The sequence below is a fragment of the Pyxicephalus adspersus genome, chromosome 3 (assembly GCF_032062135.1).
Source record: "Pyxicephalus adspersus chromosome 3, UCB_Pads_2.0, whole genome shotgun sequence".
NCBI lineage: Eukaryota > Metazoa > Chordata > Amphibia > Anura > Pyxicephalidae > Pyxicephalus > Pyxicephalus adspersus.
Window position 1 is genome coordinate 127035453 of NC_092860.1, and position 5652 is coordinate 127041104.

The window sequence follows — 5652 nt, forward strand, 5'->3', positions numbered from 1 at the left end:
CAGCACACCGTATCACATTTCCCCATATGTTTTTGGGAGACTTGATGTATTTTTGTAGCTGGACCTGGATTTTTTTCATTGTAAGAAAAGGCTTCTGTGTGACAATCTATCTGCATCACTAAAAGAACCCCATTGCACGGTGAAGCATTATTATTATTATTATTATTAATAAACAGCATGGTGGCAGTATCATGCTCTGGGGGTTGCTTTTCTTAAGCTGGAACTAGGGCTTTAGTCAAGGTGGAGGATAACATGAACAATTCCAGATATAGTCATTTATGGGCTAAAATCTTCAGGCGTCTGCTATAAAACTGAAGTTGAAGAGAAGATATTAATATTATTATTAATATTATTAACAGACAGTGCCAACATATTACGCAGCGCTGTATAATAAATAGGGTTTTCAAATGATAGACAGTGACACCAGAGAAGGAGAGGACCCTGCCCCGAAGAGCTTGCAATCTAGGAGGTGGGGAAGTGACACACAGTAGGAGGGGGGATATGTAGTGGTGAATAAAAGATTGAAGAAGATGGGTAGGCAAGTTTGAAAAGAAATGTAATCTTTCAACATGACAATGACCTCAATCATACATCCCAATCAACAAAAGAATCGCTTCACCACAAGACAATTGAAGTTTTGGAATGGCCCAGACAGAGCTTAGACCTAAATCCAATAGAAATTCTGTGGGGTGACCTGAAGAGGGCTGTGTGATGTCCTTGCAATCTGACATATGTGTATACATCTCTATCTATCTACCTATTATCTATCTATCTATCTTTCCATTATCTATCAACCCTATTATTTATCATCTATCTATCTATATATCTAGCTATCAATTATCTATTCACCTACGGTATTATCTATCAACACTGTGAAAGAGAGGTCATTTTATTTTTGAGGGAAATGGGGCAATTGCTGTATATATGTCATATATGTCACAATATATATTTTTTTTACTTTAACGCACAAATAAAAACATTTAAGAAGGGGGGAAAACAATCCCAGCTACGTGACAGAACTGTCAACTATGGCGGGAAAGTCTTGTGGTGAATTCGTACACCTAGGTGCAGCAAGGCCAGCTCTGGGTCACGTGACCCCCTCCGCCTCCGTCAGAAGCTCGGAGTCTCGCGGAATGGGACATGCGCAGTGTGGTAAAGGAGCCGCGGGGTCGCGCACGGGAGCGAGCACGCAGGAAGGGATGCATGCTTGCTGTGTTTCATGTTGCAGGCTTGTTGCCTGAGCTGGGAGACTTGGCGCCAAGTGCAGGGTGCTGGGGGTCTGGTGGCGGGAGAGAAGGACGTGTGATGAGACTGCCATGGTATGTACGAGGGGAGTTGGCCTGCAGCACCATGTCGGCGTTTATTTGTCGTCTGTTAACCCTTGGATGCAATGCTCAATATTAGCGGGTGATGTGCAAAGGGGAAAAAATTAAATGTTTCTTCAGGTTCTCGGTACTCTGGATCTTCCCTCTGATCCTACAGGTCGTGTGCACATTCCTGCTATGTGGTAGGAAAGTTCTGAGATAAGGAATGGCTCCCCATTGCAGCCTGTGATTGGCCACCTATGGGGGGACTCTGACCTTCCAGGTGTCTATTATTATTATTCAATTGCATTCCCTGCATAGGTAACATGTCCACATTTAAGTGCGTGGAAGTGGCTAGCCACTGAAGAGTGCCCAAGAACTGTAATACAAACTGCTGCATTAGCAACAGCAGCAGGCAACAGCTTTTAAATGAATTCGCAAAATGTTTCAACCAATGCCAGACAGATAACAGGGAGCGTGCGGTAAACCAGCAAATTTTGCTTGCTTCTGCTTGAGTTGCAAACTTTATCACTGGAACTTGTAGTCCTACAGAGCTTGTCAAGTCACAGTTGTCCCCAGTAGTAGTCTAAATGTATTTTTATTACCAGAATCGGGGTACAAATAAGCTGCTGGAAAATACACATCTATTGGGTAGCTGTCAGAATAAAAAATTGTAACAAGCAACTGCAGTCTACTTTGAAATCAGTATAGTACAGTGTAAATAACATGATGTTATTAGAAACTATAATTGATTTTATTAGGCCCCAGCATGGTTTTATGTTGCTGAGAGCAGAGCATGCTGGGTAATGATCTACTGACTTCTCACCTCTGTCGGCAGGCTATTGGGTCATGTGACACCAAATATAAACAGTGGCTGTTGTGGTTTCACTTTGTTTTTGTTTGTTTTTTTTTCTTCAAAAAACTTTATTGGAAATGTCAGATTGTCTGGTGTAAGCAGATGAGTAATCTGTTTGCAAGGCCTGTACATTCACATTCACTCCTTCTGCCTTGTATAAAACTACAATATCTGGTATACTTGTAGCCTCTTTTGTACTAACATTTGTTTCCATTTACATTTACTAAAACAGTCCTAGAGGGCACATTTGATATGTATGATTATTTAAAAATAGTTCTATACCATAATAAATTTATTGTCTTGATTACCTTTTCCTACACACTCCTCATCAGGAGATCAGTCAATATACTGGTGCAGAACAGATCCTCAAAATGTCACCGTGTAGATGTGGCAATGTACAATCTGTGATACTGGACTGTATTATCTCGAGGGAATTCCAGGTGCCATCATCAAGATCAACCTAGGCATAAATAATAAAGATAAAATATTATGACATTTTAACCCCCTAATGTTCAGATACCATTTTACAGTTGCTGCTGGTTTTTTGTTTCCCCAACAAAAACATTTGTAACATTTTCTATTTATGCAAAATAAGTTTTGTATATATGTCTTTTGTCTTTGATACATTGTGTTACAGTTAATATATAAATTTATTATGTTTTTTTTTTATTATATGGACAAATATATTTTTTTTTTGCTTAAAAATACATTGCTTACATTTCTTTGTTGGCAAGTTGTTTTTGTTTCTAAAATATTTTTATACTGCTTATTAAATTATTATCATCATCCAGTATTTATATAGTGCTGACATATTACACAGCAGAGTTGGTCAATTTGGGGGGGACGGGGGGGGGGGGGGGGGAATTAACCTAACTGCATATTTTTGGAATGTGGGAGGAAACCGGAGTACCCGGAGGAAACCCACACAGACACCAGGAGAGCCTGCAAACTCCATGCAGATAGTGTCCTGGCTGAGATTCAAACCTGGGACCTGGCGCTGCAAAAGTCAGAGTGCTAACATCTGGGCCACCATGGTATTTTTTTTTTTTTTTACCTTGTTAGGCTGTGCATACCAGGCTAATTTTTAGGTGTGGTTGGTCTGATAGATGTATATAATGATCAGATGCTCTATGTTGTACATTGTTCAACATTTACAACGCTTATGCACACACGATTAATTATTGTAATTGGAAATGATCTTTCATGATTGTTTCCAGCAACATCAGACTGAAAGATGAAAGAAGGAGCGCTGTACATAAAGCATTTTTTGGTTCTATGGAAAGAGGAGGGGGAAGACGCGCGATTAGCACCCTGTAGCACTCTCTCTTTCACTTGCTGTTGCTCGTTTATCATTCATGGATCCATCAGGACGGATCCACGAACAACGACGGGCGACCTCTGTTCACGTGTCAGATACTTGCCCTAGACGAGCCCGACTGTTTGTATTAGCTGCAAATTATCTGATGTGTGTACATATATAAATTCTCTAAACAAACTTCCTTTCCTGTAGGAAATCTTTGCACTGCAGCACATGAAGGGTGCTCTTAAAGCGTATGAAAAGTGAATATCTTATGCTCTGTGATTGGCTACAAGTTTGCACATTTATGCGCAGTCTTATTGATTGTTCCCTGGTTGAGCCAATCAGAGTGGTTTCAGATTGAATTGGCTGCCTCATTAATAACTGCATTTTGTTTTTGTTCAAGGATATTCGTAAATTTTTTGGTGTTACCCCAGCTGTAAAGAAAACATTCAATGAAAAAACTGATAAAAAAGAGAGATCAAAAGCTTCAGAAGAAGTCGCAGAACACAAAAAGTCAAAAGCTAAGGCAAGTATTCTTTGTTTTTCTTTATATAGTAGTACACAGTGTGTACACTTTCTCCCATAAAGTATTATAATTTTTGCTCCAGCGGAGTGTAAGCTCATCATAACATTAAATGGATAAAGTATGGCACATGCTTGGCCTGTCTTTGACGATTTTGACTAAAGGCTGTGCTGCCTTGTCAGTGATAACGTAGGATGGGGGCTGTGGAATTGCCAGCAGAATATACACTATATTTAAGATTGCTTCTGCCCAGTTTAAAGCAAAAATAAAAAACAATTTTAATATAATCTTGTTGAAGTCACTCCAGCATGCACAGCGATGCCTAATATGTGTGGCACGGTCATCCCTTTTTGCATTCTGGAACATGTGGCTGGGGTGTTGGGTTGCACATTCTGAAGTAAGTAGAAATTATCTGGGTAGCTTTAAACTCCCTCCTGCAAATAAAGGTAAATCATATTTAGTATTGAAAAATGAGGTTATGTCCAAAGGGGAATCAATAAATTGTTAGTTTGTGTTGCCAAGCCAATTATAATAGAGTGTGGGGAAAGCTCTAAAACTTTGTGATAGAGCCAAAAACGACTATCAATATGTGTTATAAGGGGAAGAGCGAGAAGGAATAACCATGGGATTCCCAATATTTTATTCTCTTTGATACGTTGCTGGAAAGTGGTAGGGACGAGATGTCTGCAGCCAGCTATCACAAAGTGTATATGTACCCAAAGATTTAGGTCTCTAAAACAAAAAACCTCTGATAGAACACTCTAAAAATCTCAAGTATATACTCATACTTTTGGAAACCATATACCAAAATGCTGTAACTGGAATTCAACAAAACATCCCATGGGATAATGTATCATACTCTCACCCCAACTGGGATTGAGTACATAAACAACAAAACAAGGCTTTACCTTACGGAATTTTTTTTACAGTTGAAAAGTCCACCTAGTGATGATGATGTAAAGAAAAAGCAGCAAATTAAGAAAAAGAAGAGGGCAGTTTTTGACTCAGGTCACATCCTTATTACATTTGTTTGTCTTAATTTTATATTTATTTTATTAATATCTGAACAGATCGTTAGTGTTCACAGACCTGTAAAGTTAAAAAATATGACAAAAGTTTAGATACGGTTTAAATTTCCTGGGCGATAGCTCACTTTTAATATTACTTCATTGGTGTTCCATCAGATCCTATTAATTATTTACCAATGAAATACATTGAGATTCTTACCACTCTGATCTAAGAAGTTGTTAGACTGATAAACAGAAATTGGAAATATATGTTTACCAGCTCATTTCAGAGGGGTAAATGGTGTACGGACATTATTACTGAGGAAAAAATGTTTCTACTATATACTCCCTACCCTAGGAGGTCATTAGTTTATCTTCCATACCAGAAAATAAAAACTGTGAAGGGTTTCTTTTCCCCAAAGATGTAGACCTTCCAAAAAGCCAAGAAAATATTGGTAACTAACAGAAAACTTGAACATATCCTATAGATTATCGGATGAAGAAATTGTCTTCATACAGCAGATGTTTAACCTGAACCTGTAATTTTCCCATGACAAAGCAAAAGTTGAACTTTAATTCCATCCTCCCATATTTCAAGCAACATATGCACATCTTTCTTTGTTCTCTATGTATTCTTTCTAGCTGATAGTGGTAGTAAAGAA

At 38.5% G+C, this 5652-nt stretch overlaps 1 long non-coding RNA gene across 1 annotated transcript; it reads left to right on the plus strand.

Annotated features, from left to right (window-relative positions):
* Positions 1-1163: 1163 nt before the first annotated feature.
* On the plus strand, positions 1164-4991 carry LOC140327120 (uncharacterized). The gene is made up of 3 exons (XR_011919988.1): positions 1164-1319; positions 3864-3986; positions 4913-4991. It is a non-coding gene; the product is annotated as an uncharacterized lncRNA (long non-coding RNA).
* The last annotated feature ends 661 nt before the right edge of the window (positions 4992-5652 follow it).